This window comes from Falco peregrinus, chromosome 12, assembly GCF_023634155.1.
Source record: "Falco peregrinus isolate bFalPer1 chromosome 12, bFalPer1.pri, whole genome shotgun sequence".
NCBI lineage: Eukaryota > Metazoa > Chordata > Aves > Falconiformes > Falconidae > Falco > Falco peregrinus.
In genome coordinates this window covers 6,177,372-6,204,306 of record NC_073732.1, presented here as the reverse complement: position 1 = coordinate 6,204,306, position 26,935 = coordinate 6,177,372, and the positions used below count along the sequence as shown (strand labels likewise).

The 26,935-nt window shown below is 52.6% G+C and overlaps 1 protein-coding gene and 1 long non-coding RNA gene across 4 annotated transcripts in view; both read right to left on the bottom strand.

Moving 5' to 3' along the window:
* ST6GAL1 (ST6 beta-galactoside alpha-2,6-sialyltransferase 1) overlaps positions 1–1,660 on the bottom strand; it is a 47,601-nt gene extending 45,941 nt beyond the window's left edge. For both annotated transcript variants that reach the window (XM_055816922.1, XM_055816920.1), the window contains exon 1: positions 1,333–1,660. The gene's annotated coding sequence lies outside the window, so the exon portion shown is untranslated. The remainder of the gene's footprint in view (positions 1–1,332) is intronic.
* A 1,345-nt stretch (positions 1,661–3,005) lies between these two features.
* LOC129785370 (uncharacterized) lies at positions 3,006–11,958 on the bottom strand. Of its 2 annotated transcripts, none has more exons than XR_008749351.1 (5): positions 9,815–11,958; positions 9,197–9,329; positions 8,268–8,434; positions 7,376–7,812; positions 3,006–6,962 (listed from the first exon to the last, which is right to left on the bottom strand). It is a non-coding gene; the product is annotated as an uncharacterized LOC129785370 (long non-coding RNA). The 2 variants fall into 2 exon arrangements; XR_008749352.1 differs by having other exon boundaries at positions 3,006–4,016.
* Between the last annotated feature and the right edge of the window lie 14,977 nt (positions 11,959–26,935).

The following is a 26,935-nucleotide window of genomic DNA, read 5'->3' as shown; positions in this document are numbered from 1 at the left end:
AGGAAAAGTTTGCCTCATTAGACGCTCTTGGCCTCTGTCCCAGGGGCCTTCTAGGGAAGATTTTTCCCGGGGATATTCTTCCTCCCAGGGAACGTTCAGCATCACTTGCAGCTATATGAACTCCTCACTTACTCAAAGCTTTACTAAAGCCTTCCCTGACCCAGTGACCCAGGCAAAAGGGCAGGGTTACCAAGCACAAAGGACGTGTGCTTGTTCCCTTACCGTGTCCTGGACCCCAACAGATAAGAACAACTCCCCGAGAGGCACGACCAAGGCCGACAACCAGGTCTCACAGCAAAGGCCAGGACAGAAGGCAGCCCTGTTCCACCGCAGCATCACAGGGGGCTCCTTCCACCCACCACCCCCTGCGAGCAGCAGGGCATGCATCATGGAGCTCCCACATATTTAAGGTTATCCCAGCTCAGGGAAATCATTCCACAATTGTGTCAGGAGGGTTCAAAAAATCCCGTTAGCTAGAAACATTTGAGGGAAGTGCAGTCTGGCGAGCGTGCCGCCAAGGACCGAGTGCACGCTGCAAGTTAGATTAATTCCTCGCACATTAATAGGCAGCTCTGGTTTCTCGCTCCCTCACAGCCAAGAAAATCTTCTGCTACAACCAGCCGCCCCACTGTGGCACCTTTTCCCTCTCGGGTGTTTTTTGTTTTGATGCTGTGGCTGCAGCAAGCGCCCAGGGGCTCAGCACCGGGCAGCAGCAGCCTGCGCCCCCCGCACCGCCCGGCTGCCCGCAAGCACACCGGGCCCCCCCCGCAGCGAACCCCGCACAACACACCTGGAACGGTGCGAGGTGGTACAACACACCTGGAACCGGCCGTGCAGGGGTACGAACACCCAGCACAGCGGCTCCTGACACCGCTCCCCGCGTGTGCCGCTGCCCGCCCCCGCAAGCACGGCGAGGAGGGGAAGGGGCTGGGGGCACCCGCTGCGGATTTCACGGCCCCCCGACCCCCCTCGATGGCCCGGGATGCCCCCCGGGACCGTCCCCCCCCGCGGAGCAGGGGCCGGCCGAGACGGGGCGGGGGGCACAGCCCCGGCCACAACCAGCCACCGCCTGGGAGTTGGTGCGTGCGGCCCGGCAGGGCAAACCCAGCCCCGCCGCCGCGATAATAAAGTTCCGCCGCGGCGGAGCTGGCACTTGTCAGTCAAGGCGGCGGTCACTCGCGGCCGCCCGCCACGCGTGGGTCCCCCCTCCGCGCTGGGGTGACCCCCCGGGCCCGGCGCGACGACCCCCCGGGGTGGGCTGGGCGCGGCCCCCCGCCCTCCCGCGGCACCTGCGCCCCGGCCCGCCGCGCACCCGGGCAGGCGGGCACTCACCCTCGGTCACTCGCCGCCGCCACCGCTCACTCGCCGCCGCCCGGCGCCGCCGCCCGCCTTTGTTGCCGCCGCCACGACCGAGGCATTTAAGCGCCGCTCCCCCGCGCGGCGCTGCGCTGAGGCGGGGCGGCGGGGCCGGGGCCGGGGCCGGGGCCGCCGCGCTGGGGGAGGTGCCGCCGCCAGCCCCGCTGCCGCCGCCGGGCACAGGCCGGGCCGCGGGCGGTGAGCGGGTCCCGGCGGGGGGCTGGCACCGGTGAAGCCTGGGCAGACGCTCAGGACGGCGGCTTTCCTGGAAAGGACGGGCCATGCAGAGCGGGGCAGCGGCGGCACAGCAGCATCCTCAGCATCCTCCTCAGCATCACCCTCCTCCTCCCGCCGTGGCGAGGCTGCCGAGACCGGCAGCTGCCCCAGAGCCGCCTTCCCCCCCCGCGGAGCCCGGGCAGCCCTTCGCGGGGCTGAAGCGCGGGCGGGAGCACGGCTGTGGCCGGTCCCGCTGGGGGCTGGGGACCTTCTCGGGGCTGGGGGTATCGCTCGGGGTCATGCTCGGGGCTGAGGGTCCCGCTCAGGGTCCCACTCGCGGCTGGGGGTCCCACTCAGGGTCCCGCTCAGGGCTGGGGGTCCCACTTAGGGTCCTGCTTGGGGCTGGGGGTCCTGCTCAGGGTCCTGCTCGGGGCTGGGGGGTCTCACTTGGTGTCCTGCTCGGGGCTGGGAGAAAGTTTCCCCATCCCCTTGCAGAAAGCCTGGGGTGGGAGCACTGAGAGCGCCCCCCTGCCCACCTGCCTTTAGGGAGCTTTCCCTGGGAACACCCCAAAAGCGACTGTACCCCTGTTACAAATGCAGAGCCCTGCTCCAGTGACACTGCCATCCATCCATCCATCCATCCATCCATCCATCCATCCATCCACCCATCTCAGTTACAACAGGCTTATTGCGGATGCGATGCAGCCACAGCGATGGTGCTCTAGGAAGAGGCCGGCAGCCTCCCCGGCACCCCACCTGAGGGCTGCAGCGGGGGAGCCTGCACCCCACGGCTCCCTGGGGGCCAGCCCCCGCACCCCACATGTGCAGCTGTCACAGCTACTTTGTGGCTTCAACTAGCCTCAGGCTTTAACCACGTTCAAGCTCTTCTATTTCTGTTATATATCCACGCAAGAGCAGGGCTCAGTGTGTGCAAATACATTTTGCCAATTTCTGTGCTAATTAGGCTCCAGGCAAGCTAATATGATTATTGTCATCATAAAAGCTTGAGCTCTGGAACAGGAGAGACCCGCCCATGCAAGGCAGAACAAGGGTCCTGCTTAAATCAGCACCATTCCCCATGGGGGGGCAGTGGGGCTGTGGGACACGTACCTACCCAGTACCTACCTTGGCTTCCCCTGCTCAACTGGAAAGAGCAAGCAAGCTGTTTCTGGGATGTATTTGTATTTTTCCACCTCAAAATGGGTCAGCTTGTGCTCTGGGATCACATCCTCCAAGTCTGTGTCCAACCTCAGCATCTCACTCTGCGTTACTCCCATTTCAGCAGCAAGGTGATGTTCCCCTGCATGCAGACCTCTCCCCTCCCACCAGAGTAAGGTCTTCCCAAGGGCCCTCTTACGTCAGAGATGGAACATCTGCAAGGACACATAAAATAATTTGAAATAACCCTCCTGAGGAGAAACAACCTGCAGAGCTATTGCAGAATGCAGGTCCTGGCCAGGTTTCTGTACAGCACCCCGTGCCCTTCAGGACCCTTGGCTGAGCATGCTGTTGGAGCGTGGGCACTGGAGCTGGACTTTCACGGCAGGCAGGCGCTTAACTGCATTAGGCAAAGCAGTTTAGGGCACTTCCCAGCATTTAAAAGCTGGTTAAACCTTACACTGTGCTGAACCTGAAGGCAGATGAGTTCCCATGGCTTTTGAGTAGGGACGTGAGTGAGATGGGCAGCTGGCCAGCCCACATTTACCACTAATTGTGGTATGTTTATGTGGATGTTTGCTCAGAAAGGTCTTGGCCTGGGCTGAGATCCTTCACCGAGCATCTTCCCTGTCTTTTTTGCACTAAGACTGTGTGGAAGTAGGAACCTGCTGCCAATGCAAGGAGCTGGACAAAAGCCTCCTGCACTCTCCCTCGCGGGCTGCAGGTCAGTAACACGCTGGGTCACGTTCTGCCTCTCCCTCCACCCACTCCCCTCCTGCAGAGGTCCCCTTCTCACGGGTCCTGGGCTCCATCTCAGATTCCCCTCATGCTGCGCTGCTTGCAGGAAGGAGCATAACTTCGCAAGTTTACTTGCCTGGATGGTACAGAAATCCCCAAACCACTGTGAGCACTTCCCTCGCCTCCTGACACTGTTCATCCCTACCTTCTTGCTGTGACGAGGTTTCAGACCATGACGGTGCCGAAAGAGGGACCACCTATGGTGGAGGGAAACCTTCCCCTACCTTTGGAAACTCTTAACAAAAACCTGCAGATAACTGAAAGCCTGGGAGCCTCTTCGGGGTGAACCTCACCCACTTGCCTTGCCATGCCCCCGGGCAAGCAGCAGAGGAGACCACAGGGGGAGTGAGGGAGAGCATCCAAATTCCAGAAGGATGTGCTGAGCTGTGCTGGCTTTTTCAGGCTCATGACTCCTACCTTCCGGCAGTGCTTCTTTCTGGGGAACAAAGCCGGCGTCAGCATCTTCATCCAAGTAATTTTTTCCTACGCTGCAGACGAACAAGCAGTTAAAGGGTAAGAGCTGGGAGTCATAGTCACTCCTCTCCATTTGTCACTCTGAAGAGATGGGCGGCCTTGAAAGAGGAACAGCATAAAAAGAAGGCTTTTGTCCTACTAGCCTGTTCCTGCCCTGTCCCAGCCACATCCCAGACCCGTTTCAGGGACTCTTGTACCACCCCCAGCATTGCAGCTGCTGCTGCACGTCCCAGCGTGACCGATTCTCCACTGGGTTCAGTGCCCAGTGCCCTTGGTGGCTTTAGTGGAAAGAAGCAGGCAGGTCTGTAGGTTGCTGGCAGACAGCTTTGCCCCCATGGTTATCTATATTCATGCAACTTCTGGTCATGACTGTCTCGGGAGGGAGGGGGCACACTCACCTGTGCATTATTAGAAATGTTACAGACAAGTGCTCAGTAAAGAGATTAGTATTTGTGCTCCCTGCCTTATAATATTATAAGTTTGGGAATGATAAATAATGCTTTTATGGGGCTGTTAAAAGGAATCTTCCTCAAAGACTCCTTTATTGAGCAGCCTATAAAGGTAGGTTTGAGTGGCTTTTGCATGAAAAAACTATTTCATCATCTCTTAAATTCCTTAACTCTTTGATTAAAGCTTTAATAGCTTTATGACAAAAAGTTGCCACTTCCTCAGTGTCCTAACCTAACTGACCTTGAATTGCAGGGAAACCACACGTGCTGCGCAGACCAGTGGCGCAGAAGTCCCATAACACTTGGGATGTGCATGGACACTTTCACTGCGTGCAATGACAGAAATTTTCTCCTGAAGCTTCTGGCTTCAGCACAGTGAAACCAACTGAGCAAAAAATATTGAAATTAAAGACAACCCCAAACCCCCACATTGTCCATCCTTGCTGCCCAAACCTGCATTCTTGACAACTGACTTGCATTCTGATCTTAAAAACGTCTGTTGGTGAAGATACCCCAACCAGTATCCTTTTCAGGGCTTGTTTATACTGCAGTTGGAAAGTTTCTCTCAAGGTCTTTTCAAAACTATTATTGTTATTTTTCCCCTGTCCCCAGTGGGAGACCGATTTACTGCCTTACTCTGTGGTAGTTTTATATATACTTAAAGGCTGAACTAATCTCCCTAGCCTTCCTTCCTCTGGATTACCAAAGCCAGTTCGCTCAGTCTGCCCTCACAGGTCACGTTCCCAAGCCCTCCCTGCTGCCCACCTCTGGTTCCTCCCCAGTCAGGCTTTATTTTCCGATGTCTGCCCTGAAGCCTGGCCTGCCCTGAGCAGAGGGAGGGGTTGCATGGTGCCTACACGTGCACCTCTACCCATATTCTCCATTTCATTGCTCTTCTCACAGCGGGCAGCTGTTACCAGCCTGTGCCCAGCCTGCCACGTGCTGCACTCACTGAGGCTTTTTTGGTAAAACCAGTGGCCGACCAGCCCCGTGCCAGACCTCCCTGGGCAGGGGCAGCAGCCAGCCCCCAGTCTGGAGAGGGGTGGTGGGCAGAGCAGAGCACGATGCCACCCAGACCCTTGCCCTCCCAGGCATGTTCCTCCTCCTGGCCTGTTCAGGATTCTGGATTCTTGCTCAGGCAGGATGAGTCTTGTTTTCTGAATTCCCGTGGGTGCCCTTTCCAGGCAAAAGTGAAGAAAAACAGGAGTTGGGCCATGGTGTTTCATCCCTTGGCTGGCTCCAGACAGTCTCCTGGGGCTGGACAAGTCTAACAGAGCCCATGATTCATTATGCCCATGTTGTATTTATCTTTTAGTGTTGGGACGTTGCTATTCAATAAAAATATGGCACATTTAACTGGTAGGGAAATGGCAGACCCCAGGCAGCAACAGCACCGAGAAGGGAGGATGTGTAATTCCCACTGGCACACATGCAGCATATACACACAGCAACAATTAGGCAGGTTCAATTGCCTCAGATTGCAGTTCCAGACAACGTTACTAATGCAAGTCCACACACAGCCTGAGCTAAAAAAGGCGGTTCCATTTTTTTTGCTGGAAAACTCTGTGTCACTGAGTTGCCACACATGGAAGAAAGCAACATCTTACTCGAAGCCAGGATTCTGCCTGTGAAAGGATTAGCAGGAATCCCAGCAGCCTACGGGCCATGTTTTCTCCTCCAGTTTCTATCTGCACAATACAGAGCTGAGGATGGGTACAGCAGCCTGTGAACTTGTATCTTCCTTTCATCTATCAGAGGACAGAGAGGGGCTGGATCCTGAGCTGGGATGTAGCGCATCGGGGATGCACCCCTGCTCAGCCACCTGCTGCCAGCCCTGCTGTGGGGAGTGGTCCAGGTTCGCTTCTGTGCATGGCAGAAGGAATCAAAGCATGGGGGAGAAGTATCAGAATGTATTAAAGGCAGCATTCACTCTGTCCAGACACCGAGTTTTACCAGGGTCTGGCAGGGTGCTGGATTTCTTTGCAAGATCTGGCCCTAGTGACTGGTATGAGCAAAGCCCAGCATGGCAGCTCACAGGAGCTGGGCTTGCTCGGATGTGGCTTTGGTCATGGTGACTGACCACATTGGTCCTCTGCCTCCAGGGTCCCACGCCATGCCCTGGGCATGGCACAACCCCATGTATTCTGTTGTAGAACCTCACGGGTCCGTGATTATAATTTTCAGCTATCCTGTAGGCACAGCAGTGGGGTGGAGCAGAGTACACACAGACACAGGTAGCCCAGCCCGGCGCTCTTCCAGCTGGCACAGGCAGAGGTTGCTCCAAAGCCAGATCGTGATGCACAGCAACATGCAGATGAGAAAAATCACACCACTGCCTTTGGTGTTATGTTCCAGCCAAGCTAAAAAATAGGGACTAACCAACTGCAGGTAGCATTTTCCTTGTTTTCTTCACGCTGGAGAGAAGGTTCAAGTCTCAACAATTAACACCTAGAATGATTCCTGTGATCAGCATCCTAACACAACGGTGTATGCTGCTGATGTCTTCAGCTCCTTGCAAGTATAACATGGGGGAGAAAATGGCATTAGGCATTACTTAGAAAAGAGAGGAATTAATATACTTTAAAGCTTATCAGAACCAGATTATATGAATTATTTTCCCCCCACCCCTTATTACCTTATGTTAAAAAAAAAAAAAAAAAAAAGGTAAGTTAGCCTATCTAAGTAAGTAAACAAGGAACTCCTTTTCTGTAGAGAAGGACCACACAGGTTACACAAGTTCAACAGGGGAACTTGCGGTCCTTCCTATTGCTACAGAAGCTGCTGTCCTCCAAAAAACCATTTGTAGACTGGTTAAGTTCAAAATGCGACTGAAATGTCTTTAAATTACCTCTTAAACATCTAAAGCAATATCATAATTCTACAAGAAAGTGCAGTGCCACCTACCCTGCAAGCCATAAACCTACCAAGGCAGCAGCAGGCGGTAATTGGGTTTTCCCATGCGTAGCTGTTACGAGCAGAAAGGGATGGGGGAGGACTAGTAATTTTCACAAACTCAGACTTCCCGGAGGTGAGGTGTACCACAGCCTCATCAGTGTTCAGGAGGAGGAGGAGGAGGAGGAGGATGTCTTCCTTGGATCGCAGCCAACAGTCTGGGAGGTCAAAGATGAGCAAAAGGAATTTCCTTGGATGAGAGCTGCACTCCCCAGCCCAGGCTCACGGGCAAGGGCCTCCTCCTTGCAGAGCTCTGTTCTACTTCTCATGGATGCTTGTTTTTTCAGGCTAGCATGAAAAGTGTGGTTGCCTGCAGCTGCTACATGGTCAGTATTCGTTCCTTTGGGTCAGCAGAAGTTGGTGGCCATCCTTTAAAGATTTCCTGCCTGCAGAAGAGCTGCCCTTCACTCTGCAAACACGGGAGTGCAGCTGTCACACCCGAGATGTGACCGTCAGCGGTCCCTAGTCAGACTTTGGTTGAAGCTAGCCCCAAAATTCACTTTTCCTACAATAATCCAGACTTTGACCAATAACATAGTTATTTTTGCAGTCACCCATGCTGCTCCCTGCTGCAGCAGGCCATGCTCAGGCAATTGCTGCAGAAGTAGCTGCCGGTAGCCTGCCTGCACCCACCACTGCCCATCTGGGCCAGCCCGGAGAGCAGCCCTCAGTTTGCTTCTGTGCAAAATCAGCCCAAATCTGCCTGACTTTGCACTGAACTAAGTGAAGAGCTTTCACAGGCTCTGGTCTTCCTTAGTGTTTGGTTTTATGGGGTTTTTTTTTGCAAGGTGGAAGGCAACAGTCTTCCCCACCAAGGTAAATCACACACACACACACACCCCCCAAAATAGTAACACACCAAACCTTGCTTCTCCTCTCTGTACTGCAAACCATCGTGGGTCAGAGATGAAAGTACATCAGGGCACCGTGACCATGCCAGAAGTTTTGCAGCATCATTTTTTTTCTTTTCCAGAGGAATATTCTGAGCCAGAAGCTTTTACAGGCGAGTTTTGATTTTGTTCTCTTGTCCCCTGTAAATGCAAACAAACCACATGGCTCAAAAAGCAAATGTGCTTGGTCCGGAGCTGGCTGAGTCACGATGTTTGTTTGTCAGTCTATAGTAATTAGACTGTGTGCACTAAACCATTTCATTATAAGGCACCCCAGAGTCAGGCACCTGAAAATAACATCAGACACCGCAGCTGATCCTGTCAGCACCTGCCATTAGTGGTAACATAATGTTGTGATGAAAACCAAGAACTCTACATGGACACCACTCAATTTGAAGTGTTTTCCTTGATGGAATTTAATAAAAATATTTTTCTTAAGGTGTTTGGGTTTTTTGGGGGGCGGAGAGGGGGAACATCCTCAGCAAAATACTTTGTTAACAACAAAACATTTTCAAGCAGATCTCATCAAGACATACAACTCCTCAGAGTCACGGACAAATGCAAGAAGGCTCTACAAGCCTCCTCCTGTAGAGGAGGTGTTCCAGCCCAGCACAGAATTAAGAAACAGTGGATCCAGCACAGCTACTTCATGCTCTACCTGGTGTATGTATGCGCAGAGCTGAAGAATTAGGAGCTCACCTGAGCTAAACTCCACCCAGTAAGTCTGAGAAACCTTTGAAGAGACATCAAAACTCAGCACACAGTGAACAGAGAAAAGCAGCCTCAGCAGAAACCACCATTTCCAGGTTCATCTGGACCACAGAGTGTTTTTGTACCCACCATGCAATCACCGGGTATGGCAGGAGTGCTTTGGGTTGGACCAGAGATTTTGGCTCTGCTTACCAGAGAGCATCGGCTCTCCCCGTTCCCTGTCCATAGCAGAGTGCCAGCGATGAAGGGCGTTGCGCAGGCTCGCATACTTCTGTAGGGTGTTCTCATGCTGACTGGTTGAGTTGCCTGATGTGCTACAGCAGGGCTGAAATTAAAGGATGTATTAGACAAGCTTTAAGAAAAGAAACAATTGCTTACCTTCCTTTTGAGCAAACTCATGACAAGCCAACTGACTTTAAAATGTCCAAATGTATGCTATTCCTGCCTGCTTCTACAAAATCTAGGTTACCCTACGACCCCTTCTTTCCTTTAAATCCAGAACAGTGCTTTCAGTTTGTGAAAGTGTAAAATCTCTTTCTGAAGAAATCAGCTACATGATGTTGTGCAATGCTGCCCTGGAGAGGGTATGGCTCTTCCACCAGCCCTAGCAGGGAGGCAGCAGGATGAGTTTGCCGTGTGCTGTTCACATGAGAAGTTAGCAATTCCCCCTTGGCTCTCCTGGATATAGTTTTACTATTGCACATATACCTGCATCCTTAACATGCTTACACCTTGAGATCCTGAACTGATCTGCAAACTAAATAGCTGCATTTTCAAGTTCCAAATGTGGACAGATTTTACAGCCCTTACCTGTGTTGATCCACCTTCATATTTGCGAGAAGTTCAGCCGCAGTCCCAGCTCAACACAGCAATATGCCATAGATCTTGCCTTTTTAAGATTTCGCGAGAACTGGTGGGGTAGCGTGAGGTCCTTGGTCTCTCATTTTATGATGGTATGTTGGAAACTCAAGTTTACTCCATTCAGATTCTGGAGTCTGCTATTCAGGGGATTTTAAGATCAATGAATTACATTCTTTCATGTTCAGTCTTGATGTTGGTTTCCCAAAAAAGTGCAAGAAGAGGTTGTTGTAAGGGTGCTGGAAATGCTGATGACAGCATGTCCTGCACCGATGCTATGCATAAGATGACAAGGACTTTGAAACCTCAGCTGAGAAAGTAGAGTAGGGAAGGCAAGGTATCCAACAGGACTCGCCAGGACACCCGTGCTTGTCACACTTGCCTGCACTTGTAGCAACACGGCAGAATTTAGTCCAAACGAGCCCTGATATGACAAACTGGGGACCGGGAGGGAAACCATGCTCACCCTGAGCCCCACAGCCTCATGATTTAATACAACAGCTAGAATTCTTCTACTAGAAGCATAGCATGGAGGTTGTCAGGACAGCTTGCCAGTCCATTGCTATAATTTAACATCAAGCTACCCTTTTTGGGGGCTCATTTCCCAAACGCTCCAAGGGGAGAAGTCAGTTGTTGCTCCAGGGACTGGCAACCACACGACTCCTGCATCTCTGAGAAGAAGTGCCCTGTGGCCACAGCCATGTTGCAGCCCCAGCCTGGTGGTAGGAAAGAAACCTCAGCACACACAGACCCACCTGCCCTGCGGGGTTCGCTGCCTGCATGGTGCCAATTACGAGCGCAGGACAAACGGCAGTGGATTTGCACAAGGCAGTAGCATCCCCCAAGCCGATGGCTGCTCCTTTCCAGCCTCTACCAGCAGCAGAAGGCATACAGCATTAGCCTCAACAGCATTTCAGCATCACAGCATCACCAGCCAGTTTGGGTCTTGCAACCTCCCTGGCTGGTGCCATTGGGAGCAGCCAGGACCTGTTGTTCTCTTACACCAGCAGGAACAGGCTTCTCTTTGCTGCAAGGGGCTGCCCCTCCTGCCTGCTGCTCCCAGAAAATTCCCCAGCATTGCCACTTATATGACAAGGATAATGAAAATTTTCTCTCTTTAAAATTCACAGCAGGCATTTTTTTTCAGAGAAGTAGCTGTCCTTCACCATGTTTACAATGGACTCACCCAATAGTACTAGTTACTGTATGACTGCTGTGTTTCTCAGAAAAAAATTGGGGAAGAGAAGGTGACAAAAACAGCGTGGGGAAAGGAAGAGCAGCACATCCAGACAGATTTTTACCCCCCCTCTCAGAAGTGGGGCTCCACTAACGCCACGCAATTGGTGCAGCACAGACCCAGCAGATACCCATTGCTTCCCTTTTGAAACATCAGCAGGTGAACTGATCAAAGTAACCCAAATAAAATATTTGAAAAGTATGTTATAAGGGTTACACTCGGGGCCAGGATCCAAAGAAAACCTTCCCTCTTCCCATCACCCTGCAAAGCACAGGCTCTGACAGCCAGGCTACCCGTGCCTCAGCTCTCCTGCATCCCCCTACGCTTCCCTACTTCCCAGGGGGGGTGAGGGGGTGCCGCAGGGGAGGATGAGGAGGGATCAGCTGCAGCCAGCTTGTCCTGGCACCGGGAGGGACCATTCCGCATGCTGGTCCAGGAGGATTCAAGGTGCAGAGGAAAGCTGTAGCAACCGGCTATAGGGGACCGAATGCTGTTGGTGGCAAACCCTGCTCTGCAGGATGAGCACCAGCACCAGAGCACTTATGGTAAAGCACAATATTCCTAAAAGCACTGGAATGACTCCAGGGACCCATAGCCCACTGGAAAGCATGCAGCTGAGGAAAGAGATAAGTGGTGTTTATACTGTTGAAGGAAAACATACACAGGATTCTTTTCTGGCCTTGGGATGCCAGATGAATAAGGAGTCAGGGCAAATAAAGAAGTCACTGGTTGATAATATATGCACGGGAATTTCCAGACAATGATTTATACTGACTCTGGTATATTTGCCAGTGCAAAAATACAGTCACAAGCAAAGCATTTGGGACGCAGCCCTCCTTTCTCCTAAACACACCTTGCCTGTGCCATTTGCTCTAGTTTGCTTTAGAAGAGGTTAAACAAGGGTCTGCAGATGCCTCCCAAGCACTGACACAGCTGGCGGCCCTTAATGCCTCGCTGCTTTTGCGCACAGTGCTCAAGAAACTCAAGTACAACTTCCCAAATAGTGTTGAGGTGCAGGAGACACAAAATCCCAGTTATTCTGCTGGGGTGGTAGTAAAGGCACTGACGTGACCGGGTAGGGGGCAAAGCTGCCTTTGCTTACAGGGAGCCTTTTCTAAGCTACCTTATTTATGGCTGGTGTGGTTACCTGTTCACACTGCCTCGATACAAGGGGGTCTTCAACCCACAGCCTCAACTTTCCTTTGGCACGGAGGGTTGTGTTCAAACCACAACCTAGGTGCCACAACCAGACCTTAGCTGTACAGCACCACTGCCTGTTTGCAGCCAGCCATGCCTGCAAAGCATGTGCACGCCTTGGCTTGAAGCAACAACCCTTTGCTCTTTGTACAACCCTCACTTGTAGCTGCCAGCTCAGCTGGACCCACGGCAGGGCAGGGTGAGGATGTGCCTTACATCCTCCTCGGCAGCTTCCATACAGAGGGGATGCACCTTCTCATACAGGGGAGGGAGCACCTGGTGCAGAAGGTTCAAAGGCAACAGTTGAACAAAGAAAAAACATCAACGATACCAGCTCTTCATGGCATTGACTTAAAACTACCACTTGCTGAGCACTGCATGAGCCTCCCACCCTGCACATCTCTGGCGGGCTGCTGCTGCCTTCACTAAAATCCCTTTTTGGAAACAGAAAGAGGGATCTTCCTAAAGTTGAGGAAAATGGCAAGTTTCCTGCTCGTCTGCTATTCCACTTCGCTCTCTAGCTGCTGAAGCATGAATGGTGCGTCAGAGGAAATTCAGCCTGTTCTCAAAAGTCTCCATCTCACCCACTGCTTTCTGCAAAACTGGCCCCAATTACATTCACCTTAAATTTTCATAGTGCTAACAACAACCCTACTCCTCTACCATCACTTGGATGTGTAGGATCATATTTCTTCACAGTTGCTGTACGCATTTCCTTTTTATCAGGTTTTTGGTACTGCCTGCTTGGCCCATGCTTTCTTGATGTATTTTATTTTTAATGTCATGTCGACATTTGTCTTTCTTGCATTTAACACCTTAATTGGCCCTATAGGTATTACAGCAGGCTTCTCTCTGTTGTCATATTTCCCACCTCCTCCAACAAGGGATGCTTCAGTCCCTGTGCCCACACTGCCTTGCAAGGTTCCCCTCTCGTATCTTCTCATATCTCTGACGCTTGCTCTCTTCCTTTACTTGCTCACCATTAGCTTCTCAGCTGCCTGTGGCTTGATCTTATCTCCATGAGACATAACCTTCCCACGTGTTTTGAAGCCTGCCTTCCCACCACCCCCTTCAGCCCTCAGCGTTGCTTTCTGAGGCATTTCTGAAGCTGGGGGCTCCTCGGCGGTGCCTCCCCCGCCCCATGCAGTGCAGTGCCTCTCGCACACGCTCTCCTGCCAGGCTGCCTTCGCCACTTGCTCTTGGCCCATTTCAATACGCAGAACGACCCTGTTTCCATCTAGGCAAGGGCAGAATCACTGACATAAAATTTATGTCAATGACATAGGGCAAATCCCACTCTGGCATGAAGCGGTGACTCTCCAGGCTCAGCAGGAACAGGCAGGAGCACTGTCATGGCCAGCTCAGAAGCTCAGCATCCTCCGAGCTCATCCCTCCTCCCGTCTCCCACAGCCGTACAGCTGATGCAGAGGTGTGTGTGCTTCAGACCAAGCCCTCGCCTCCTGCTTGGGAGGGCAGGATGGCAGCAAAGGCAGCAAACCGTTCCCAAGGGACTTGTGTGGAGACAGCACCAAGGCAAGGAAAGAGATTGCCCTGACCCCGTGTCAGCCACCAGCACCCATGCCTGTGATCCCTTTAAGATCTGCACAGTGCTTCGTTCTGAGTTGGGGGCTGCCATTCAAAGGAAGATCTCCTGCTGGGGAGATGGCTTGTGAGTCACAGAGGAGGAGGGAGCAGAGCAGCGATGTGGATCCAAGTGCTGCAGATGTCAAACCATGCAGCACTCCCAGCACCGAGCAGACACTTCCCACCAACCCACCCCACATGCCTGCACGAGCACAGTATCCCAGGGGACAAGGTTTCCGCTCAAAAGGTAGTGCTGTGACTAGCTTTCTAATTAAAAGAGAGAGGCAGAAGATCTGAGCACAGGGAACACAGCCTTCCCTTGTCCTCCGTCCTCCATCGTCTTTATTTGCGTGGTAACCCCCCAAGACAAAGAAGAATTAAAAATACATGCTTCTGAACACTTAACAAGAGAAAAGCTCAGATGAAGCCTGGCTCCTCCAGTCTGCTAGGGTGTCCTTCACCGGCAAAGCCCGCAGACCCAGGGCAGGAGCCGTCCATCCTTCTGGGTGCACAACACCCAGTGCTGTGATGCCAGCACACGGAGGTGTTCTGGCCCCAGCCCGGGCTCTGCCCTTCAACACGTTACTTAATGCAGATGAGACTTTGCTCATGGTAACTGTTATCTCCACCTGTTCTGGAGCTTTATCCTTCCATCTGTTGCTGTACAGGCACCAACTGCAAATTCACAAACACTACAGCTCTAAACGGGGGTTGTCCCTGGTCCCCCTCAGCCCACATCTCCTGCATCTCTTCCAAGATGCAACTTCAAAATAGGATGTGACCTGAGAGCTGCTTACATAAGGGTGCGCGAAGGGGAAGCTGTGAATGAAGAAAAGATCTCAAGGAAATGAGGTTCACAAGGGAAGATGATTTCTGCATTACCTGCAATAACACAGGAAGCAGAAGATATTAGATAAGAACAGGAGATAACTGTATATTTTCTCAACAGCCAACCCAGCTGTAAAAAAAGACATAGCCTTTTACGGTTTCCTGTTTTCACGGTGGCAGGGTGCTTCCCCCGCTGTCCTCTGGCAGGAGATTCCACTCCTGGTTTACCCACGGGGGTGGTGAGGCCACACATTCCCAAGGGGAAGGTGCCCGGCCAGCAGGCTTTGCCGCACAGCAGAGCGAGTAGCACCAGAGCTCGCCCCCCGTGTCCGTTTGGAAAGAGGGAGCTGGCCTCGGCAGCACCTTCCTGGAAAGAAAAGTCAAGCTTTCCTCAAGTCTTCTTTGAACTTGCTGGTAAAAGGCCACCTGCAGCCATTGGCCTTATTCCCTCATGCATGCACATCTACGGGAGCCCAGCAAAAGGGCTGGCATTTGCAGAGATCCATACGTACGAATGTATAGAAGGGAGCAGTTGTTTGCAGCCCCATCTGCAAGGGGTTCAGATTGCAAACGCCGGAAGGCTCCAGCTGAAAGGTGGTTCGGGTTTAGAGCAGCTGTTGTTATTTCAGCGGCGGCAGCCTGAGACAAACATGCAAATCTTTCCATATATTTTATTAATGACTCATCCTAATCATATTGCAAAGTTCTTCCTAGTGACTGTGATGCCTTACGGTACCTGGAGGTGTGGGTCTAAACACAGAAGGTGGAAACAGGTGGGAAAAGCAGAGGTGGCAGGTGCAGAACGTGGAAGAGAGTAGCTATAAAATCTTCTGCCTCCCCAAAATACTTGTGACAGCTGGAAAAGATGCAAGCAAAAAAATTTTCAAGGAGGCAGATGGAGCCTGAAAAGGAACATAGATAAGAGCCACATTTTTTAATACGTCTAAATCAGAGGCAGTAGGTCCCTTCAAAAGTTAAGTGGAGAACAGTAAGCAGGTTATTGTACATGGATTTTTAAGATATTGCCTTCACAGATGAAATTAAACTTTGAAAAAGTTGGATCTAAGAGAAACAAAAGGGGCAGGAAACTTGTGAAGAAGCACACAGCACAGAGACAGCCAAATGAAATGTACTCCTCTGGAGGACCAGGGAATCCTTCACTCAGGTTGTCATAGGCTCAGAAATTTAAAAGAGGGGAAGAGATTGCCAGAATATTCCTCCTTGAGTACAGAAAACCACAGCTGGGATGGGGCAGCATCCACAGCATGTGAACGAGAAGGGCTGCAAGGCTGGGTAGGAAAGCAGAGCGGTGTCACAGCAGACCAGCACAGCGACACGCTGCAAGAGGGCAGAAATAGGAGCTGTGAGGAAACGCTTCTCGCAAAACCCACGCCGAGAGAGAAGGCAGGAAAGGGTCAGGAGGAGCACATGGACGGTGGGAATGAAGGCAGGCCAGGGCAGAGCCTACCTGGGGCAGGGCTGCCACGTCTGCAAGGAGCACAAGCATGAAACTAAATCAAGAAATTCACTGTGGAGAGCTAGATTAATAGATTACATGTACATAGTGTGCAGGGAAGAAGAGTCTGGTAGCACTCCATGCAGGGGGGGATGAATGTGTAGGGTGGGGGTCACCGACAGCAAAGGGGATTTCCTCATGAGATTTGCACAAGGGACAGTTGCCTGCTTTGACTCGGTCTCTGCCCAGAGCGATGCACAACACAAACACGGCAAGGGGAGGGGAGAGGATGCCAAGGGATGCTGGATGCCACTCAGCCACCCTTAGACCGCAGGGAGCGGTGATAGCTCCTGTGGATGCCAGTGGAGCCGGAGGCCCTCCCGAACAGGGAGGCTGAGGCTGAGGGGATGCCGTAGCCCTGCTGACACCCCCTCACCGGTGCAGGCTGCCCAGGGCAGTCGGTGCAGGTGCTGCTTCTCAGGTCTCCTTAGTGACAGGGGGAGGTTGTGAGACCCTCACCAGCCTGCCCAAGACGCACACCCCCTGAGAAACACCTCACTGGGGCCTAGATATAGTCTGAGGCAATGGTGAAAGTCATTAACTCAAAGAAAAGTGAGAGAAACGACAGAGTATGTTCTTTTTCTATGGAAAATGAACGGATGGTGCTTTGCCTATGTTCAGAGCTAAACCAGTAGGCAAAACAGACCCATTTCCCTATGCTTAGAATAAGAGGTATGTTTAGCGGTGAGGCAGGTGTCAGATCATTTTCCATGCTGGAGGCTTCAGTTGGCTTCCTCCAGGGGTAAAAATAACCAGCCTCACCCCAGCTGAGCTCTCCGCGCTCCGAGGAAGGCATCGCTTAGGAAGCAGCCCTGCACCCTGCGCCTGAGCCAGTCCACAGGGGGCTGCAACGGACACCGAAAGCCTTAAGGTTCATGTGAGTAATACACCAAAGTGCTGATGAGCAATAGAAGGAAGCAACAAAAACTTCATAAGGTTTATGAAAGGCTGCTTCTAGTTTAAAACCCAACAGCAGCATCTTAACAACCTGCTTAGAGACCAGAGTAACTGAGCAGCGACTGCAAGTCAGTTCCCATCTATTGCAAGGAGTTCGCAACAGGTTCCACCTTCAAAACCAGGTGGGCCAGGAACAGAAAGTTTCGCTGTGAAAAGCAACATCCCCAGTCTCTGCTGCAACTGCCAGCTCTCTGGATCCCCACATGAAGAGGAAGCAACGTTGCAGGGGACACTCCTGGGAAAGGACGTCCCCAGTTCAGGAGCAAGAGGGGCTGTGGAGGAGCTAATGGGTCGGACAGCCCAGAGAGGATGGAGCTGAGCAATACCGAAAGCAAAACACACCAAAGGCTTCCACGCTCTGCAGCTGCCTCACCGGCTGGCTGGGAAGGTCTCTGACCAGCCGGGTTTCACAGCCTGCCTCTGCAAGGGGGGAAGGCAGGAGGGTTTCCATACCCAAGGCTGGGCCACCGTGCAGCAGCCTCAGGATGCACTGATGGAGAGGAGCTACACTGAGACAGGTTCCTACACACGCTCCTTTAGCACCTCTTGTCACCAGTGTTTCCTAACCCACCTGTTATTAAGATCGCATCATACAGAAGGTCTCTACCCTAGGCCTGTCATTAGCCATAAGGGCTAATTTGTGCTGCCCACCAACACCAGCGGTGGAAAATATGATTCTGATGTCGCCAGGTTCGTGTTGTGCTTAGGACCAACTGCAAATAACAAACTGAATATTCAAAAGGTGGGGGGAAAAACAAACACTGGCTGAACAGCATATGAAACAGCAAGAAGAGTACTGAACAAATTCAGAGAAGCTGGGTAAAATAATCAGGACAGAGAAAGACAAATTATTTCTTTAGCGTGATGCAACAAGTCAATGCTCCTCTTTGATAAGCATGCACGAAATGTCCCTGCAGGTGACAGAGCTGCTACGGGAAGCAGGAGAGCCAGGGCCCATGGACCCATGCAGCCAAGGAGACTCATGTGTCCTGCATGAGGTGCTAGGGGTCTGTTGAGGAAGAGAGCCACTGTAGTAATTTAATGGATCATCAATTTATTCCACTTCAAAAAGCAGATAATCTCAGTCTTCAAGAAATGCTTGGCCTTGTAATATAAAATAGTACTGTATTTAAATAAACAAAATAATGGTCTTGGAGCTACTCTTTCTCTCCATTTCAGAGTGTCAGAAACATTCTGCATTTTGGAGTCACTCCAATGCAGCCAGAGCATATTGTCCCGGAGGGAAAGGCTGTTGTAATACTTCACACTCGCCAAGTGGAAAATGCTATCAAGGTAGCAAATGCTTTGCCAGGATGGCGGCAGGGTCTGCTGGGGAAACATCGTAACATTTTTAATTGAATTATAAAGACACATTCTGCACGAGCAGTGATCACCGAGGGACACATGCAGAGATGCTGCTTTTCTACATTTCAGAAATAAATACAAAAACCCGACCAAGACATGAAGTCAGTTATTTTCAGAGATATCAGAAAAGGCACAACACAATGAAGGGAAGGTGGGAGATGAACGAAGCCCAGAAACAAAAGCAAGAGAGTGAGAGATGACAAAGCCGCTGAGCACAAAAGCACCCTGATTATCTCTGGCAAACACATGCTGGTGTTTGCAGGCTCACCACAAAGGCAAACAGCAGAGCTGTAAGCAATTATTTGTGGTTCAGCCGGAAAAAATTATTTGCAGAGAGCAAGCCAAGAGACAACAAACAAACAAGCCGTGGGCTCAGGGGCCAGATTCTGCCTCGTGCCAGCAGAAACCTGGCAGGGACGGTGACAGCACCGGCATCACCTGCCTGCACTGGTGCCTGCTTGGGCAAGTGACACCTTTGTTTTTGGAAGGTGGGTCAATGCTGCACAGACACGCAGTGCAGGTGACATCTCAGCACCTGTGTGCCACCAGCAGTCCCCCCCGAAGCCACCCACGGAAGGTTTTCTCAAGGGTTTCCCTGCCAAACTGGGAAAGAGCCTGGGGTGGGCAGGCACCCATGCTCTGCCCTGCCTTGGGAAAATGAGGCAATGTCACAGGTATTCATTCCTGCCTCAAGCCAGCAGGCTGGATCGGGCACCAGAATGGCTTTTGCTGTGACAGGAATTAAATGACACTTTTTAGCTGAACCACTTGTTAGATTCAGTACAGGCCGATTGCAGTCTCACATGGCAGGTGCTGGGGTGTTTCCCATGATGTTTCCCACTATCGTACCTCATTTTGATTCTTTGAATTTCCTTAATCTTCCCTCTTTGGCTGCGGGGAAGAAAAAGCCCCTCTGTCACCACTCTTCTGTCACAGACTCCCCCTGATGCCCCTGTCTCCGTCAGCGAGCCAGCAGTGTGCTTCACGGGCAGAGCCTCAAGGATGCAAGCACATGAAAAGTAAAAACGCTAAAGTATTGGGGGAAATTTTCCACGAGGTGGATACATGTAGGTGCCTGGGAAAAAAAAAACCAAACACAAAAACCCCCCAAAAAAACCCATCTTAGATCCTTTTTGTTTTCTCTCTTTGCTATTCAGAGAACCTCTGTGTCATCTGAGAAGAGACGCAGCAGGGAGCTGCTACTTGCTTTGCCAAAGCAATGAGAAGGAATAGTCTGTTAAAGACGCCACCCTCGCAGGGATTATAAATACAAAAGAAGATTAATTTATCCAGTTGAATCTAATCCACAGAAAACACTGCAGTGAGGAGCAGGACGAAGAGGAGTGCCTGGCTGTGGGTGATGGGCCAGGCAGAGACATACGAATCCCATTAAAAACCTATAAAGGAGCACCAGAAAATGGGGTTTAATATAGAAGCGCTTTCACTCCCACCTGCCTGTCTAGCTCCGCAATTTTTGCTGGAGGAGACTAATGATGCCCAGGCAGCAGCATCTCAGCCCAGCAGGCTGGAGCACCCCGAGGCTCACAGTCAGGGTGCCCATCCTGCCAGGGCAGGCAGCTGTGGGGGCACAGCAGGAGCAGGAGGCTGTGTGTGATAGCAGGAGGGTTCAGGACATCTGGTTTGCCTGTGGATTTGGTTTCCGGGGGCCCAATCCCGCAGGATTTCCTTTTGGGCATGGGTATTCAGCTGCGTCAAGCCCAGATGAGCAGCACTAAGGGTCTCATGGCTGCTGCACAGCCGGAGCAGAGGGTCCCTGGCATCCAGTTGTTACCGAGTGCCAGCTCAGGGGCACCGACACAAACCACTGCATGTTTTGCATGTGCATTTGTAAAAGTTTTTTAAAACATCAGGTCTGCAGCAGCAGAAAGCTTTTCCTCTGCCCAGGCTGAGCTACAAGCACACGGGAGGAAGGTCTAACTGGGGCTGCTGACCACAGCCTACCGCAGCGAATGCTACATTTCGAATACACCACATCCAGCCTTCCAAAGTTCCTCGGCACATCTGCAGAGACAGTGTGTTAAGGCCTCCGTCTTCTCCCGGGTGCCAGATCCGCTTCTCCAGCTCACACAGAAACCTCCCGGCAGACACGAGACAAGGTGCTGCAGCCCGAGTGCGAACGAGCGATGGCTGCTGGGTCAGCCGGCTGCCACCGGTGCTGCCAGGCAGAAAGATGCTTTCCAAAGCCAGAAAGATAGAAAATGTTGTGATAGCTGAGAGTGAACCAGCATTGGTTTTCGTACAGAAGAGAGGCAAAGTCTGCAGTGGAGGCAGTCATTTGATTCCAGAAAACATACACAATTTACTGCCGAAACCGGTCACAGTGTGGTTTTGGCTGACTTGAAAGTCAGGACAAGCACTTATAAAAATGAATAATTGAAGACATCATAAGCCTTTTATGAGCCCTATAGCAACCATAAATGCCTTCTGCTAAGCACAAAGAAATGCCCTATCAAAAAGTGTCACAGACGTATCATTCTCTGTGACTTCCCAAAGAGCACTTCATGATGATTTATATGGTGAAATGCCCAAAGTAAAAACAAATAGTAATCATTTTTTATCAGCTTTACAGTTTCTTGATGAAATATGTATCACTCCGATACCACAATAATATTTTGTTTTATAGACAAGGTAAGATTCATAATGCCTTTAATTAATTCTGTCCTCATATCTAAGTGATTAGATTTTGTCAGTGATGGGAGAAATGCAAACTGCTATCCCTTAGCACCTCACTGGTGTTCTGAAGCAATGGTTACTGAATTTGAGCACAGACCCTCTGCAAGGCAGGCAGGGTCTGCCAGTCGCCTGGCCCAAAAACACAGCGGCTCAGTCTCACTGGCAGTTGAATGTCAGTCCAGGAGGGCCCTGAACTGGGAAAACGGCAACAAAACCCAGCAAGCCAGTGCCGAACTTGCCTGCCCCCCCCACCCTGCCATCACATCCATCATGCTGCACAAAACAGGGAGTCAGCTAATGCACGGCAGAGGTTACTGGAGCCAGCGGCTCTGGATCAATGCTGCAGTGAATGGAAAAACCATTATGGCCAAAAATAATTCTTATGCATTTGCATAATGCAAAGAAAAGTGCGATGGGAGGGTGTTATCTCACTGTGGGCTCCTGGCTTTCACCCCAGTGGTGGGCTGGATGTGGATGTGGATGGCACTGGGCTGTCACCAGGCATGCTTCCAAGCGCAGCAGACGAAGGCTGTGGTTTATGGAGCTGCAAGGAGCCCTGCCTGCACCCTGCCTGCCTGGGGCCACCTCTGGAGGAGCCAGGTGCCGCCAGCACCCACACGCCTGCCTGCAGTGAGAGGAACTGTCCTGCTTGCAATGGGGGATAAAAGGAGGGAAGGGACAGAGAGGGCAAGAAAATCCCCTTGCGAAGGGTCCTAAATCCCAACTGCCTGCTGTGGGGAGAGGTGGGGGACACCCTGAAACCCAGCAGCAGGAGCCCCAGCACCCCATGGCCCCTTGCTGCCTACACTGTGCCCCAGCACAAAGCCGCTTGCCCCCCCAACAGCCCCTGCCAAACCACTTGGGGCTCCGGGGCTCCACATCCCCTCCCCTTTCCCGTCAGACCTGGAGCAAATACACTGTTCTGCTTTGCACAGCTCCTCCAGACACCCCAGCAACACTGTTACCCCAAATCGAGAGCAGCAGGTACAGGTTCTGGAAGAAGAGACGTTTCCAAGTGATGGGGAGTGGTGACCAGGGGGAATGATGCCGCTTCTGTCCCTCAGCAGCCAAAAGTGATAAAAATTAGAGGACTGGGGAGCAAACGGCCCTTAAAAAGGTGTCCCAAGGTAGCTGAGCTGGGATTACCTCCACCACACTGTGCAAATGCTGCAAAGCCCCAGACAAACCCCAAAGCTTTTCTCTTCCATTCGTTTTCCAGCTGGCGGGGGTCACATCTCCCTTCCACCCTACAGCCCGCACATCGGCCAGGGAAAGGGCTGGGCTGCACCGGGCCGATGGGAATGGCAGGAGCATCTCTGCCGACAGTGCCGCCAAGGGCAGGTGCCCTCCTGCTGCTCTCCACCCAAGCGGTGGCTTTTTGGGGAGATCACTGCAAAGCAGCCCCCGGTGCCCCCGGCCCCAGCAGAGCAGGCCAGCGTGCAGCGCCAGGGCGCTTAGCACCATCTATTGTCCAAACCTCCCTCGCAGCGGAGGGGCCTGGCTGACTCGGATAAGGAGAAAATTCATATGTGCAAAGGCAACTGCTCTTCTCTCTGCCTGAATTATTCAGAAATGTTCTCCTGATAAATAATTTATCTACTTTGTAAAAATGTGTTTTCAATGAATGCAAGCAGGCTTGGGAGGGGCTGCGTGATTATCAGCAGCAAGCTCTCCTTCCTCGCCTGCATTGAGGTGTTTGTTTTAAGGGGCAAGTAGAAAACTCATTAAATACCTCATTAATAGCTCAGCCTGTGGAGCAAAGCTGACCGGGAGAGCCGCGCAGAGGTACGCTCTCAGGTGCCTCGTTGGAAAGATGCAATCACTGCTTGGAGCGAAATCTGGGGAGGACATTTTGGCAGGGGATGCTACAGGGGAGTGCTCTGCATACCAGATCACTGAGGTTGTTATTCTGTTCCCTGCCCGGCCTTTTCCCAGCCCAGAACAAGCCCCAAAACAAGACCAGCCTGTGCTACAAAAAGCCAGTACCTGGCTCAGCTGTGGGCTGGCACGGGGGTGGAGGGGAGCTGGACGGCGTCGTGTGTAACGCCTGTGACGTGGACCCTTGGCTGCCTTTCCCTAGCACAGTCCGGGGAGCCCAAAGCAGCACCCTGAACTCACAGTGCAGAAACAAGCGCCCTGGGAACAGCCGTAACATTAATAAAAGGAGATTTGAGCAGTATTTACAGGGCCCTGTTTCCTAAACAAATGTGTCTCAATGTCCCTTTCGGCATGAGAAACCCTGCTGCGCCAAGATCCCTCACCAGGAGCCAAGCAGGGATCCCCTGAGGCCGGGGAAGTTTATTTGCGATCACCCAGCAGAGAAATGCGCTGCTGCTTGAGCCCGGCAAGGAGCTGTTGTGCCCCAGCTGCCCAGTGCCGGCAAGAAAAGAGCCCGTTTGTCCATGTGAAACAGCCCGAGAAATCGGTAACCCTGCTGGCAAGGAGCAGACCGGATTCACCAAGCAAATGTAAAGTGCATCAGGCGGGTGCCATGGTCCCACAGCCAGGGGAGGGCCAGCGCACGCCCCCTCCTCCTTGCTGGCTTCTGGTGGCCCCCAAATGCTGGCTCAGGATCCTGACCATGGCAGGCACCTGTGGGGCTCCCGTCCCCTTCACCACCCATCCCGCACTGCCATCCTCTTGGGTGAGCAACCTGCCAGGCACAGCCAGCTGGGCTTCCACATGGCCCCAAGAAGCCACTGCCCCTCCCGCAGGCTGGCCTGACCACCCCCCCCCCCCCAGCCCGCCAGGTCTGCCTGTCCCTGGGCCTGAGCTGCCTCCCCGTGCTCATGTAGGACAATCCAGTGGGAACATCAAGCTCCATGAGCTCGTCACAGGCATGGCTGGTGGTCCCTGTGCCTCCCCACCGGCACCGCGGGGGAGGCGAACGGCCGCACAGCCCCATGCTTTGCTGCGCCAGGGGCACCCACCGGTGACCCTGAAGGAGCCAGGCTGCTGGAGAAGGGGCCGAGCAGCGCCCAAGGGCACGGGGAACCAGGCGGACACCCTCCAGCCTGCCCGCAGGGAGAGAGCTCCTCTTTCCCATGAATTATTAGCCACTAGAGGGAAGTGCAATGCTGCACAGGGAAGGGTTTGGGCACACAACGATGGATGCACAGGATGGTGAAGGATGGCAGCGCGGGGCAGGGTCCCGGCTGACGGCAGCACCAGCGCTAAAGGCCATTTGGCCGCTTCTTCTTTGGAGCTGGCTCCTCAGTGCTCACCGCTGTCTTGCCCCTGGTGCAGGTGCCTGGGGGGCAGTGGTGGGGACAGGCAGGGGGTCTGCCTGGCCACAGGAGCGGGCTCGGCCGGGCTGCAGCGTTGGGGTGAGCCAGCTCGGGCACGGCTGCCAACGGTGCGCGGGGCCAGAGCCAGCAGCACCCCTGGCACGGCGGCTGCTGTCCCCCCCGCTGCGCGCAGCCTGGGGCAGCACCAGAACAGCATGTAACAGCCTGTCAGCCAGCCCATTAAATGGCCTAAACTGTTTTTGCCATTTTTAGCAAAGTGGGGAATGTGTGTTGTTGCTGGGACGTGCGGTATCCAGGGCCAGCAGAAAGATGAAGGAATGGCCAGGCATCCCGGAGGGACAGCGAGCCGGGGCAGGGGACAGCTCCGGCAGAGGGGCCCCAGCCCTGGGACTGGGGGGCCCACAGCAGCCCCGGAAGGGACCACTGGGGGGGACAAGGGCTCCCATGGGCTGGGCTCCATGGTGCTGCTGGCTCAGCCCTTCTCAGGGAGGACTATAGTGGGCAGCTGGGGGCTCCTTTCCCATCCCCCATGGCACAGATCCTGCCCATGGGGCCAGCCAGGCCCCTAAGGCAGCCATCCCAACCTCCCTGCTGCCAAAGCAGCTTTTCACCCCTCAAATCACACCAGTGGGGATCGTGACTCTGCTGGTGGAGCACAGTTGATAACCAGCCTCCTGCTCTATTTTATTCCTGTTTATAGGTGGCTAAATATAACTTTCTGCTTATTTTTAATTCTTAGTGAAAGCTGCGAACCACAATCCATCAAGCTGGGTTTGTATTTTTCATATTTGCAGGCTTGCATCAGATCCAAGAAAAGAAGGTCAGGCTCGGCACAAGGTTTGTAGGTGAGTTAGATACAGGCAGCACATCCCACACTGGAGCTCTGGCGACGAGGGCACCCAGTGGCACAGGTATTGCAGGACTTGGGCAGAGCAGCTTTCTGTGTGCCAAAAAGACCCCCCAGCCCCAAGCAGAGCTGCTGCCTCTGCACACCGCAGCTTCAGGCCCTGCTGGTCCCGTCCACCTTTGGTGGCAGGTTTCGCTTGTCACCAGACAGACCAAAGGGTGTTTTGTTTTCCCATCCCACAGCCAGATGTAGCTCACTGGATTGTACAATATCTCCCTCTGCTGCGGCAGCTGGAGCCAGCACCAACCCGCTAACCGTGTGTAGGACATAACCCCACGCGAGTGCACTGGGGGTTGTATCACCTGGTTGTACCCCCAGAGATAAAGGTCCACCCCTCTTCTGGTAGGCAGGGATAATATTTGGGAGGCTGTTTGATGGACCACTGAAAGATTTAGCACTGTGGTATTTTCCTAACAACTACGCTGAAAAGCCATGAGGTAATTGCAGCATGGCCTGTTTAAGTCAGGTCCAACTTACAAATCCTGGAAGCCTAAGGAATGCCCCAGTCATACATTTTGGGGTTCAAGCCGAGAACTGGCAGGGAAACCAGCCTTGTCTTGCTCACACCCCCGGCAGAGGCAGCCAAACACCTTCCGTCTCCACTGCAAAAAAAGTTGTTGCTTCAGTTCTGAGATCCTGCTCCTCTATTCCTTGCTCAGGAGATGACAGTTCAACAGAAACGTTGGCATCACATGCAACAAACACACACATGGCTCTAGAAAATCACATTTATAAGAAAAAACCAGATCAAATTAGATCTCTGTCGTATTTTACTGGGGTTGCATGAGGGATTGTTTTAAGTCCCAACACTCCATGGAAAAAACATCATTAAAAAAAAATAAATACCAAATTCTTCAAATGCTGGACTAAGGGCTTGACCAAAATAAGGCAGGCAGCAAGCGGCCGTCCTGCTGCTCCTCCCTTCTGCACCCTTCTCCTCAGGGAGACTCGCCCTTGCTGACTCCTAGCTCTACAAATAAGGAATTATTTGTGTGTTCATTTATACATCCTTTTAGTCCTTCCAGATAGCCGGGCCTTTACAACTCAGTAATTTGGGATACTGTCCTGCTGACATTTGCTTGGATGTGTTTCCCCACTCCTAAGGCCACCAGCCCCCTGACACTGGGTCCCCACACCCAGCTGCAACAACACTCAACGCACTATTTTTTCCTGGTCTGATTTTGCATGCCCAGGTTTGCCAAGGTCCCGCCTAGCTAACCTTGAACTGCTCCAGAGTGGCTGGGGAGCAAAGCCTCTGCTCTCCAAGGTTCAACCTCCATTTTGGATGGAGAGAGACACAGGGAGAAAAAAAGACTTGTTTTGACCTAAAGCCAAAATGTGTGATAGACTGAAAGCCACCCATGGGGCTGAAATTACTCCAGGGATTTAGGATAGCGCTGGCAGATGCTTGGCTGCCTTAAGGCGAAACTCACCCCCCAGCGCTGCCCTTCCCCTCGGGCAACTTTGCCCTTCTTCGGTGTGGCGGCAGCCTCTGGGCAGGAATGGCTCTTGCCATCCAAATGAGAAGCCAAAACTTCTC